Below are 14640 nucleotides of genomic sequence, written 5' to 3'. Positions count from 1 at the left end.
AGATCGGTAGGTGGGAGTCAGACCGATATAGGATTTATGTGCGGCCTCATTTGCTTTGAGGCGGTGGAGATGAGTTGCGCTGAAGGTGGGGGTTGAGTTATTACATTACTGTTTTGTTTTGTTCTAGGTGCGGGCCCCTGCTTGGTCTGGATCATGGGGCCCTCATACGTGCACTGGGGAGGTGTTCGGGCTGATGTTCGTCCGGTTGGACGGCAGTTGGGCCTGGACCAGTCCGAGGTTCAGGTCGGCTGGTTGGGTCTGAGGGGCATGCTGTGGTGCAGGTTGTTACCGGAGCTCCAGTTTTACGCAGGGTTAGATAGGGCGCCTGATATTTTGGTCGTGCACCTGGGAGGTAATGATTTAGGGATAAGGTCGTCTAGGGATCTGATGCGGGACGTCAAATTGGATCTTTTGCGCTTATGGTCATCATTTCCATTTTTGATTATTATATGGTCGGATATTGTTGCTCGCAGGGTTTGGCGGCAGGCACATTCGGTGCACAGTTTGAATCGGGCCAGGACAAAGGTTAACAAAGTGGTTGGAAAATTTGTGGCTCACAATGGTGGTGTGGTGGTGCGTCATAGAGAGTTGGAGGGAGCCGAGGTCGGCTTTCTGCGAGCAGACGGCGTCCATTTGAATGATGTGGAGTTGGATATGTGGACTCTGGGCATTCGGGGCGGTTTGGAAAAAGCCCTGTGGTTGTAGACGGACGTTCATGTGTAAGGTGTCACACATGAATGTCGTGGCGGCAGGACGAGGGGTCTTTGAAGGCACGTAATGGGAAGAAGGAGAACAACATAGAAGATTGTTGGTAAAGAACTCGGGGCATTTAACCCTGGCTAGTATCGTAGCTGCTGGGGAGTGGTTACCCAGCTGTTTCATTCATACATTCCTAATGGGCAGGGTCCCCAGGACGGGAGGTCTTGGAGATGGTTGGGGCCCTCGGGTCAGGTGCAGTACGGCTGTAGGGCAATAAGTTCCAGACCTGACAAGGAAAGGATGAAGTTAAATATAATGGCTGAAGTGCCTTCCAGGATCCTGTAACTGGCGAATGTTGCGGAATAGAGCAGGATGATCATTTATGGAGTGTATGATATGTTATGGTTCTGCTATTTGATTGCATAAAGTTTGTGTATTTAATAAATGGCTGCTGTGGCCTTTACACCAATTTCAAGTTGTGGTCTCTTATTGGTTACTGGTGTTGGGCGGTCATAGATAGCAAAGGCATCAAACATACCTTAAGTCATGTGTATTCTTTTCTTCATCACGTTCCTTGACATCATGAGGAACTTCGATGTCCTAAGAGGAGTCAATAAAATAAATATTAATTCGATGCCCTAAAATCAGTTATCAAAAATAAATAATAGTCTTATTCAAAGAAACCGGCCAGTAATAATCTGCATTACATATAAGAAGAACCTATATAATGCAAAATAGGGTCACGAAAAAACGATGTTAGTAACATGAATACATCCAGTCTTGGAGGATCCTGTAATATAAGTTAAAAGGTACAAAATACGCTCTCTCTATGTATTGCCGATAAGAAGAAAATAAAAAACAAACAATAAACCCTTCACCTAAAGGAAATATATGTCGTAGAAAAACCATAAATAGTTTGTTTAGAACTAAGCCGATCCTTACTTACCTCTTCGAACTCCGACCCTGACAATTTAACCCGGGTATGAACCATACGATACGGATATTTAAGATGCATGTTTTTTAAAAAAAAAACTTCTATGCCTGACGAAGACCTCAGCTGGAGGTTGAAACGCGTTGCAGCATTTCCTCTCTCATCTCTTTTATTGTTTTAATACGAGTTATTAAATAAATTGTTTCAACATTTACCTAATGGGTCCGTGGTGATCCTCGCATCAGTTACACAGAAGCGCCCGACACAAGGAGCAATTTTTTATCAAGATAAGCACGTTTGATGACCACGTCGAGGAAACTCCAGCACAGGAGATATCCACCGTGGGTCTGCTCCAGAGGCTAGCACAGTGTAGCGCAAATTTCACCAGACGAGCAATAAAGTTATGCTGACGATCCTACACAACTCTATCAGGTGAGTCGATTACAACTTCACTATATACAATATACCATCAGTATATACAATATCACCCCAGAGGAGCGCCATCTCTCTTTTTGTTCCTTTTTCTAAGCATCACATTGTCACTGTAAGATGCAGGTGGAAAGTATAAAGTGCAGCTCAGAGGTGCAGGAAACTCCCAGTTTATGTCTCTCCTGCATTTCATTCTATATTCATAAGTAATAATAATGATATCATGAAGTCCGCCTGCCATTAACCATTCGTTTCCCATTATACAGAGACTGCAGCATTATAATGTCGAAGGATCGAACCCAGAAAGACCCCAAGTATCCGCCAGGGTTGCCAACAGTCCGTAAATTTGCAGACAGTCCTCAAAAATAGGTGTTTTTTTTCTACCGTCCGTAGTCTCTGACAGAAAAAAGCACCGTCCCGGATTTCTCCTTATTTTCCCGGAACTTTGCACTCTGCGTGCGCCTAAATGTACATGCGCAGTGCAAAGGAAGAGTGGCCGCGGCCGGGAATATTTTCAGATTCCGTTTGACTTCTGCAGAATCTGAAATCATGTAGGCTGGCCGCAGGCAAGTGAGGTCGGTGTCGGGAGTGGACCAAGCCAGTCATCTGACCTGTCACCTGACCTCACGTCAGTGACATGTGGTCAGGTGACTCAGGTCAGGTGACTGGACTGGTCCACTCATGGGCCGTCACCGACCCCAGTCAGAAGTGGAACGCCGCCGCTGCATGACCTGACCTCCTCGGCTCCTCCTAACGGTATTTCATGTCAGACAGAGCGGAGAACGGTATGCTACCACTAACGCTCTCTGCTCTGTTTGCAGTGTGGTGCTATTTACAAGGGGTCGGTGTGTGGTGCTATTTACAAGGGGGCTGTGTGGCACTATTTACAAGGGGGGCTGTGTGGTGCTATTTACAAGGGGGCTGTGTGGCACTATTTACAAGGGGGGCTGTGTGGTGCTATTTACAAGGGGGGCTGTGTGGCACTATTTACAAGGGGGGCTGTGTGTGGTGCTATTTACAAGGGGGCTGTGTGTGGTGCTATTTACAAGGGGGGCTGTGTGTGGTGCTATTTACAAGGGGGCTGTGTGTGGTGCTATTTACAAGGGGTCGGTGTGGTGCTATTTACAAGGGGGCTGTGTGTGGTGCTATTTACAAGGGGGGCTGTGTGTGGTGCTATTTACAAGGGGTCGGTGTGGTGCTATTTACAAGGGGGCTGTGTGTGGTGCTATTTACAAGGGGGCTGTGTGTGGTGCTATTTACAAGGGGGGCTGTGTGTGGTGCTATTTACAAGGGGGGCTGTGTGGTGCTATTTACAAGGGGGGCTGTGTGTGGTGCTATTTACAAGGGGGGCTGTGTGGTGCTATTTACAAGGGGGGCTGTGTGTGGTGCTATTTACAAGGGGGGCTGTGTGTGGTGCTATTTACAAGGGGTCTGTTTGGTGCTATTTACAAGGGGTCTGTGCGTGGTGCTATTTACAATGGGGGCTGTGTGGTGCTATTTACAATGGGGGCTGTGTGGCACTATTTACAAGGGGGGCTGTGTGGCACTATTTACAATGGGGGCTGTGTGGCACTATTTACAAGGGGGGCTGTGTGGTGCTATTTACAAGGGGGGCTGTGTGGCGCTATTTACAAGGGGGGCTGTGTGTGGCGCTATTTACAAGGGGGGCTGTGTGTGGCACTATTTACAAGGGGGGCTGTGTGGTGCTATTTACAAGGGGGGCTGTGTGGCGCTATTTACAAGGGGGGCTGTGTGTGGCGCTATTTACAAGGGGGGCTGTGTGTGGTGCTATTTACAAGGGGGCTGTGTGTGGTGCTATTTACAAGGGGGCTGTGTGTGGTGCTATTTACAAGGGGGCTGTGTGTGGTGCTATTTACAAGGGGGCTGTGTGTGGTGCTATTTACAAGGGGGGCTGTGTGGTGCTATTTACAAGGGGGGCTGTGTGTGGTGCTATTTACAAGGGGGGCTGTGTGTGGTGCTATTTACAAGGGGGCTGTGTGGTGCTATTTACAAGGGGGCTGTGTGTGATGCTATTTACAAGGGGGGCTGTGTGGTGCTATTTACAAGGGGGGCTGTGTGTGGTGCTATTTACAAGGCAGGCTGTGTGTGGTGCTATTTACAATTGTGTACCCCAAGTATTTCTCCTCTTCCTGTCCAACGGCACACTTTTTGGGGTTTGCTGTCAAACCGGCTTCTCTAATAGAGTTCAAGACTGCTTGAACTCTGGGTAGATGACTCTCCCAATCTGGGGACTAGTATCAAGACTCTGTCCCCAGTGCTGAAGCTCTTATCTTAGCGGCCCTATTATAAACCCAGGACTGACTCTCCTGGGCCTGCTGTAAGTGTTCCCTTACATGGGGAATTAGTTTTTCGATTCGGTCCTGCATCTGCGCAATGTGTTCAATCACAGATTTGCATGGGGTAGGTTCATGCTCCCAAGCCTCTTCTGCAATATCTAACAGGCCACGGGGGTGTCGGCCATAAACTAACTCGAAAGGGGAAAACCCTGTAGACGCTTGGGGTACCTCCCGGACAGCAAACAGAAGGTAAGGTAAAAGACAATCCCAGTCCTTTCCATCCTGGGCCACCGCTTTTCTAAGCATCCCCTTTAAGGTTTTATTGAACCTCTCCACCAACCCGTCTGTTTGGGGATGTAGACTGAGGTACGCAAGTGCGTGATTTTCAACAATATATATACAGTGAAGGAAATAAGTATTTGATCCCTTGCTGATTTTGTAAGTTTGCCCACTGTCAAAGACATGAACAGTCTAGAATTTTTAGGCTAGGTTAATTTTACCAGTGAGAGATAGATTATCTAAAAAAAAAAACTGAAAATCACATTGTCAAAATTATATATATTTATTTGCATTGTGCACAGAGAAATAAGTATTTGATCCCTTTGGCAAACAAGACTTAATACTTGGTGGCAAAACCCTTATTGGCAAGCACAGCAGTCAGACGTTTTTTGTAGTTGATGATGAGGTTTGCACACATGTTAGATGGAATTTTGGCCCACTCCTCTTTGCAGATCATCTGTAAATCATTAAGATTTCGAGGCTGTCGCTTGGCAACTCGGATCTTCAGCTCCCTCCATAAGTTTTCGATGTGATTAAGGTCTGGAGACTGGCTAGGCCACTCCATGACCTTAATGTGCTTCTTTTTGAGGCTCTCTTTTGTTGCCTTGGCTGTATGTTTCAGGTCATTGTCGTGCTGGAAGACCCAGCCACGAGCCATTTTTAATGTCCTGGTGGAGGGAAGGAGGTTGTCACTCAGAATTTGATGGTACATGGCTCCATCCATTCTCCCATTGATGCGGTGAAGTAGTCCTGTGCCCTTAACAGAGAAACACCCCCAAAACATAATGTTTCCACCTCCATGCTTGACAGTGGGGACGGTGTTCTTTGGGTCATAGGCAGCATTTCTTTTCCTCCAAACACGGCAAGTTGAGTTAATGCCAAAGAGCTCAATTTTAGTCTCATCTGACCACAGCACCTTCTCCCAATCACTCTCAGAATCATCCATGTTCATTTGCAAACTTCAGACGGGCCTGTACATGTGCCTTCTTGAGCAGGGGGACCTTGCGGGCACTGCAGGATTTTAATCCATTACGGCGTAATGTGTTACCAATGGTTTTCTTGGTGACTGTGGTCCACTAAAATCAAATTGATCTAAAAAATTTTTTTTCGTGACACTGGTCCTTTAACTCCTTCCCTTCCTAACATCCCTGATCATGGTGGCCTCCCCCTATGGCATTCTGCCGGGACCAGCCTGTACATTTTAGCCAGGTGGATTACGTCGTACATCTGGGATCTTGCTGGTTTATCAAGGTGGAAAGTCCAGGTGTGTACCCGCTGGGCTCTAACCGCAGGTGTCACTCCCAAGCGAGACAGAATTTCAGCTTTCAACTTTGGGTATTGCTTGGCCTCTTGCCCATTTAAGTCGAAGTAGGCTTTTTGGGGCTCTCCAGTGAGAAACGGAGCAACTGTATCCACCCACCGATCTGCTGAAAGTCTCCTTCTCTATGCAGCCCTTTCAAAAATAGTGAGGAACGCTTCCACATCATCCTCTGGTGTCATTTCCTGGAGCGAGGCTTGCACTCTCCTTCCATCACCTGCAGCTTCTGCCTGGATTTGAGTTTTTTCAGCCAGCACCTTTATCTGTTCCACCAGATTTTTATTCATCACCTGCTGCTCTCTGAAGGTGGCTTGTGTAGACTCTAGAAGCAAACGATATGTTTCCTGCAGGTTAATATTTACTTGGATCAGCTGTTTAACAACTTCCTCCATGTCTGCAGTGTTTGACTTTTTCTTTAGCACAGCCGATTTAACCCAGGACATAAAACAGGCAAGATTCTTGTGCCACTGCTGATCTTACTGTGCCCGCATTCTCCACCATTTGTAAGGGGGCAGCCCACCGGATCGCTGTCTCCTGGGGTAGACAGGCACTTATGGCACAGTAAGAACAGACTATAGTCCAGTCACAGTGTGGTACTACTGGCCTCAGCCAGTTTTATTAGGTAAAAAAGCCGTAGCAGAAAACAAATGAATACATAAAGTAAATTCGAGGCCGTCTGGCCACTAACTAAACATGAAGTTCCTAACTACAGAGAGCGGAGCCTAGAGCTCCAACTCTCAAACACAACACCACAGTTGCTTTACTCACATCCAGCTTTCCCAGGAGCACAGAGAGAGACTGTGAACTCTGCCTCTGTTTAGAGCACACCTCAGCTGTGCAGGTAATTAGCCACAATGCAATACCTGAAGTGGCTGGTGGAATAGGAACCCTCCCAACTCTCCCTATTCCAACAACAAGGCCCTTTTACACAGGTTTTCCAGAAAACCCTTCAGCAAGGAAAACACATTTTCCTTCTAGCTCAATTCCCTGGCTGTTTTAAAATGTATATGACAGGAACCTGGGTGGGCTGTACACTCCATCCACACTACTTTTCCCCTGGTCCTGTCACAATATATACAGCACCAAAACAAAGCTCAGTACATGTATACAGCACAGAATAAAACTACAGCTCCCAGTATAGCCAGAACAATGGTAAAGATATGCTGGGAGTTGCGGTTTCACAAAAAAGAACGATACACACATTATCTCGCTGCAGATCATACAGTGACTACAGTACTGAGCAGTCACAGGGAGAATAAACATTTACATTTAGTGACTCACCGGTGACTTCTCAGATTCTAGTCGTTCTCTTTACTTTTCCATCTGGTCCAGAACTCTATGATGCCTCCTGGCCATGACCCATTTCTGCGTAAATGGGTAAATTTGCTGCTCAGATGGCTTTGGAAGCTCACTTTTTCAACATTTCTGCACCTATAAACGAAGAGCAAATTCTTATGGTACCACACTCTATGCCCCCAAATATAATAGTATCATACGCTGTGTCCCCGAATATAATAGTGCTACACACTGTGCCCCTGAATATAATAGTATCATACACTGTGTCCCCGAATATAATAGCGCTACATACTGTGGCCCTGACCCTGAATATAATAGTAACATACACTGTGCCCCTGAATAAAATGGTGTCAAATACTGTAAAGTAATGCACCACACACAGTGCCCCCTGTAGATCGTGACCCTCCTAGATAGTGCTCCCAGTAGAGCCCTCTGTAGGTAGTAGCATTCCCTGTAGATAGAGCCCCCTGTAGCATTCCCTTAGATAGTGCCCCCTGTAGACTGTGCCCCCTGTAGATATAGCCCCTTGTGGTGTTCCCTGTAGATAGAGCCCCCTGTCCTGTGGCGTTCCCTGTAGATAGGGCCCCCTGTGGCGTTCCCTGTAGATAGAGCCCCCTGTCCTGTGGCGTTCCCTGTAGATAGGGCCCCCTGTGGCGGTCCCTGTAGATAGGGCCCCATGTGGTGGTGCCTGTAGAAAGAGCCCCCTGTGTCGTTCCTTGTAGATAGAGCCCCCTGTGATGTTCACTGTAGATAGAGCCCCCGGTTGGCATTCCCTGTTGATAGAGCCACCTGTGGCGTTCCCTGTAGATAGGGCCCCATGTGGCATTTCCTGTAGATAGGGACCCTTGTCGAGTTCCCTGTAGATAGAGCCCTATGTGGCGTTCCCTGTAGATAGAGCCCTATGTGGCGTATAATATGGGATCTGATGTCTGTGAGTCACCATAATCCCCCTAGAAGCAATGCTCCCCTATAATATGGCGTCTGACGTCTGTGAGTTACAATAATCCCCCTATAAGCAATGCTCCCCTATAATATGGCATCAGACGTCTGTGAGTCACCATAATCCCCCTAGAAGCAATGCTCCCCTATAATATGGCATCTGACGTCTGTGAGTCACCATAATCCCCCTAGAAGCAATGCTCCCCTATAATATGGCATCTGACGTCTGTGAGTCACCATAATCCCCCTAGAAGCAATGCTCCCCTATAATATGGCGTCTGATGTCTGTGAGTCACCATAATCCCCCTAGAAGCAATGCTCCCCTATAATATGGTGTCTGATGTCTGTGAGTCACCATAATCCCCCTAGAAGCAATGCTCCCCTATAATATGTCATCTGATGTCTGTGAGTCACCATAATCCCCCTAGAAGCAATGCTCCCGTATAATATGGCATCTGACGTCTGTGAGTCACCATAATCCCCCTAGAAGCAATGCTCCCCTATAATATGGCATCTGACGTCTGTGAGTTACAATAATCCCCCTAGAAGCAATGCTCCCCTATAATATGGCATCAGACGTCTGTGAGTCACCATAATCCCCCTAGAAGCAATGCTCCCCTATAATATGGCATCTGACATCTGTGAGTCACCATAATCCCCCTAGAAGCAATGCTCCCCTATAATATGGCGTCTGACATCTGTGAGTCACCATAATCCCCCTAGAAGCAATGCTCCCCTATAATATGACATCTGACGTCTGTGAGTCACCATAATCCCCCTAGAAGCAATGCTCCCCTATAATATGGCATCTGACATCTGTGAGTCACCATAATCCCCCTAGAAGCAATGCTCCCCTATAATATGGCATCTGACGTCTGTGAGTCACCATAATCCCCCTAGAAGCAATGCTCCCCTATAATATGTCATCTGACGTCTGTGAGTCTCCATAATCACCCTAGAAGCAATGCTCCCCTATAATATGTCATCTGACGTCTGTGAGTCACCATAATCCCCCCTAGAAGCAATGCTCCCCTATAATATGGCGTCTGACGTCTGTGAGTCCCCATAATCCCCCCTAGAAGCAATGCTCCCCTATAATATGGTGTCTGACGTCTGTGAGTCTCCATAATCCCCCTAGAAGCAATGCTCCCCTATAATATGGCATCTGACGTCTGTGAGTCACCATAATCCCCCTAGAAGCAATGCTCCCCTATAATATGGCGTCTGACATCTGTGAGTCACCATAATCCCCCTAGAAGCAATGCTCCCCTATAATATGGCGTCTGATGTCTGTGAGTTACCATAATCCCCCTAGAAGCAATGCTCCCCTATAATATGTAATCTGACGTCTGTGAGTCACCATAATCCCCCTAGAAGCAATGCTCCCCTATAATATGGCATCTGACGTCTGTGAGTCACCATAATCCCCCCTAGAAGCAATGCTCCCCTATAATATGGCGTCTGACGTCTGTGAGTCACCATAATCCCCCTAGAAGCAATGCTCCCCTATAATATGGCATCTGACGTCTGTGAGTTACAATAATCCTCCTAGAAGCAATGCTCCCCTATAATATGGCATCTGACGTCTGTGAGTCACCATAATCCCCCCTAGAAGCAATGCTCCCCTATAATATGGCATCTGACGTCTGTGAGTTACAATAATCCCACCTAGAAGCAATGCTCCCCTATAATATGGCGTGTGATGTCTGTGAGTTACAATAATCCCCCTAGAAGCAATGCTCCCCTATAATATGGCATCTGACGTCTGTGGGTTACAATAATCCCCCTAGAAGCAATGCTCCCCTATAATATGGCGTCTGACGTCTGTGAGTTACAATAATCCCCCTAGAAGCAATGCTCCCCTATAATATGGCGTCTGACATCTGTGAGTTACAATAATCCCCCTAGAAGCAATGCTCCCCTATAATATGGCATCTGACGTCTGTGGGTTACAATAATCCCCCTAGAAGCAATGCTCCCCTATAATATGGCGTCTGATGTCTGTGAGTTACAATAATCCCCCTAGAAGCAATGCTCCCCTATAATATGGCGTCTGATGTCTGTGAGTTACAATAATCCCCCTAGAAGCAATGCTCCCCTATAATATGGCGTCTGACGTCTGTGAGTCACCATAATCCCCCTAGAAGCAATGCTCCCCTATAATATGACATCTGACATCTGTGAGTCACCATAATCCCCCTAGAAGCAATGCTCCCCTATAATATGGCATCTGACGTCTGTGAGTCACCATAATCCCCCTAGAAGCAATGCTCCCCTATAATATGGCATCTGACGTCTGTGAGTCACCATAATCCCCCTAGAAGCAATGCTCCCCTATAATATGGCATCTGACGTCTGTGAGTCACCATAATACCCCCTAGAAGCAATGCTCCCCTATAATATGGCATCTGACGTCTGTGAGTCACCATAATCCCCCTAGAAGCAATGCTCCCCTATAATATGGCATCTGACGTCTGTGAGTCACCATAATACCCCCTAGAAGCAATGCTCCCCTATAATATGGTGTCTGATGTCTGTGAGTTACAATAATCCCCCTAGAAGCAATGCTCCCCTATAATATGGCATCTGACGTCTGTGAGTCACCATAATACCCCCTAGAAGCAATGCTCCCCTATAATATGGTGTCTGATGTCTGTGAGTCACCATAATCCCCCTAGAAGCAATGCTCCCCTATAATATGGCATCTGACGTCTGTGAGTCACCATAATCCCCCTAGAAGCAATGCTCCCCTATAATATGACGTCTGACGTCTGTGAGTCACCATCATCCCCCTAGAAGCAATGCTCCCCTATAATATGACATCTGACGTCTGTGGGTTACAATAATCCCCCTAGAAGCAATGCTCCCCTATAATATGGCATCTGATGTCTGTGAGTTACAATAATCCCCCCTAGAAGCAATGCTCCCCTATAATATGGCGTCTGACATCTGTGAGTTACAATAATCCCCCTAGAAGCAATGCTCCCCTATAATATGTCATCTGACGTCTGTGAGTCACCATAATCCCCCTAGAAGCAATGCTCCCCTATAATATGGCATCTGACGTCTGTGAGTCACCATAATCCCCCTAGAAGCAATGCTCCCCTATAATATGGCGTCTGAAGTCTGTGAGTCACCATAATCCCCCCTAGAAGCAATGCTCCCCTATAATATGGCATCTGACGTCTGTGAGTCACCATAATCCCCCCTAGAAGCAATGCTCCCCTATAATATGACATCTGACGTCTGTGAGTCACCATAATCCCCCCTAGAAGCAATGCTCCCCTATAATATGGCATCTGATGTCTGTGAGTTACAATAATCCCCCTAGAAGCAATGCTCCCCTATAATATGTCATCTGACGTCTGTGAGTCACCATAATCCCCCCTAGAAGCAATGCTCCCCTATAATATGGCATCTGACGTCTGTGAGTCACCATAATCCCCCCTAGAAGCAATGCTCCCCTATAATATGGCATCTGACGTCTGTGAGTCACCATAATCCCCCCTAGAAGCAATGCTCCCCTATAATATGACATCTGACGTCTGTGAGTCACCATAATCCCCCCTAGAAGCAATGCTCCCCTATAATATGGCATCTGACGTCTGTGAGTCACCATAATCCCCCTAGAAGCAATGCTCCCCTATAATATGTCATCTGACGTCTGTGAGTCACCATAATCCCCCTAGAAGCAATGCTCCCCTATAATATGGCATCTGATGTCTGTGAGTCACCATAATCCCCCTAGAAGCAATGCTCCCCTATAATATGGCGTCTGACGTCTGTGAGTCACCATAATCCCCCTAGAAGCAATGCTCCCCTATAATATGTCATCTGACGTCTGTGAGTCACCATAATCCCCCTAGAAGCAATGCTCCCCTATAATATGGCATCTGACGCCTGTGAGTCACCATAATCCCCCTAGAAGCAATGCTCCCCTATAATATGGCATCTGACGTCTGTGAGTCACCATAATCCCCCTAGAAGCAATGCTCCCCTATAATATGACATCTGACGTCTGTGAGTCCCCATAATCCCCCTAGAAGCAATGCTCCCCTATAATATGGCATCTGACGTCTGTGAGTCACCATAATCCCCCTAGAAGCAATGCTCCCCTATAATATGACATCTGACGTCTGTGAGTCACCATAATCCCCCTAGAAGCAATGCTCCCCTATAATATGGCATCTGACGTCTGTGAGTTACAATAATCCCCCCTAGAAGCAATGCTCCCCTATAATATGGCATCTGACGTCTGTGAGTTACAATAATCCCCCTAGAAGCAATGCTCCCCTATAATATGGCATCTGACGTCTGTGAGTCACCATAATCCCCCCTAGAAGCAATGCTCCCCTATAATATGGCATCTGACGTCTGTGAGTTACAATAATCCCCCCTAGAAGCAATGCTCCCCTATAATATGTCATCTGACGTCTGTGAGTCACCATAATCCCCCTAGAAGCAATGCTCCCCTATAATATGGCATCTGACGCCTGTGAGTCACCATAATCCCCCTAGAAGCAATGCTCCCCTATAATATGACATCTGACGTCTGTGAGTTACAATAATCCTCCTAGAAGCAATGCTCCCCTATAATATGTCATCTGACGTCTGTGAGTTACAATAACCCCCCCTAGAAGCAATACTCCCCTATAATATGACATCTGACATCTGTGAGTCACCATAATCCCCCTAGAAGCAATGCTCCCCTATAATATGGCATCTGACGTCTGTGAGTCACCATAATCCCCCTAGAAGCAATGCTCCCCTATAATATGACATCTGACGTCTGTGAGTCACCATAACCCCCCTAGAAGCAATGCTCCCCTATAATATGGAATCTGACATCTGTGAGTTACAATAATCCCCCTAGAAGCAATGCTCCCCTATAATATGGCATCTGACGTCTGTGAGTTACCATAATCCCCCTAGAAGCAATGCTCCCCTATAATATGGCGTCTGACGTCTGTGAGTCACCATAATCCCCCTAGAAGCAATGCTCCCCTATAATATGGCGTCTGACGTCTGTGAGTCACCATAATCCCCCTAGAAGCAATGCTCCCCTATAATATGGCATCTGACGTCTGTGAGTCACCATAATCCCCCTAGAAGCAATGCTCCCCTATAATATGGCGTCTGATGTCTGTGAGTCACCATAATCCCCCTAGAAGCAATGCTCCCCTATAATATGGCATCTGACGTCTGTGAGTCACAATAATCCCCCTAGAAGCAATGCTCCCCTATAATATGGCATCTGATGTCTGTGAGTCACCATAATCCCCCTAGAAGCAATGCTCCCCTATAATATGGCATCTGACGTCTGTGAGGTACAATAATCCCCCTAGAAGCAATGCTCCCCTATAATATGGCATCTGATGTCTGTGAGTCACCATAATCCCCCCTAGAAGCAATGCTCCCCTATAATATGGCATCTGATGTCTGTGAGTCACCATAATCCCCCTAGAAGCAATGCTCCCCTATAATATGGCATCTGACGTCTGTGAGGTACAATAATCCCCCTAGAAGCAATGCTCCCCTATAATATGGCATCTGACGTCTGTGAGTTACAATAATCCCCCTAGAAGCAATGCTCCCCTATAATATGGCATCTGACGTCTGTGAGTCCCCATAATCCCCCTAGAAGCAATGCTCCCCTATAATATGGCATCTGACGTCTGTGAGTCACCATAATCCCCCTAGAAGCAATGCTCCCCTATAATATGACATCTGACGTCTGTGAGTCCCCATAATCCCCCTAGAAGCAATGCTCCCCTATAATATGGCATCTGACGTCTGTGAGTCCCCATAATCCCCCTAGAAGCAATGCTCCCCTATAATATGGCATCTGACGTCTGTGAGTCACCATAATCCCCCTAGAAGCAATGCTCCCCTATAATATGGCGTCTGATGTCTGTGAGTTACAATAATCCCCCTAGAAGCAATGCTCCCCTATAATATGGCATCTGACGTCTGTGAGTCACCATAATCCCCCTAGAAGCAATGCTCCCCTATAATATGGCGTCTGATGTCTGTGAGTTACAATAATCCCCCTAGAAGCAATGCTCCCCTATAATATGGCATCTGACATCTGTGAGTCACCATAATCCCCCTAGAAGCAATGCTCCCCTATAATATGACATCTGACGTCTGTGAGTCCCCATAATCCCCCTAGAAGCAATGCTCCCCTATAATATGGCATCTGACGTCTGTGAGTCACCATAATCCCCCCTAGAAGCAATGCTCCCCTATAATATGGCATCTGACGTCTGTGAGTCACTATAATCCCCCTAGAAGCAATGCTCCCCTATAATATGGCGTCTGATGTCTGTGAGTCACCATAATCCCCCCTAGAAGCAATGCTCCCCTATAATATGGCGTCTGATGTCTGTGAGTCACCATAATCCCCCTAGAAGCAATGCTCCCCTATAATATGTCATCTGACGTCTGTGAGT

Source organism: Rhinoderma darwinii, unplaced genomic scaffold (assembly GCF_050947455.1).
Source record: "Rhinoderma darwinii isolate aRhiDar2 unplaced genomic scaffold, aRhiDar2.hap1 Scaffold_650, whole genome shotgun sequence".
NCBI lineage: Eukaryota > Metazoa > Chordata > Amphibia > Anura > Rhinodermatidae > Rhinoderma > Rhinoderma darwinii.
Note: the sequence above shows the minus strand (reverse complement) of the source record.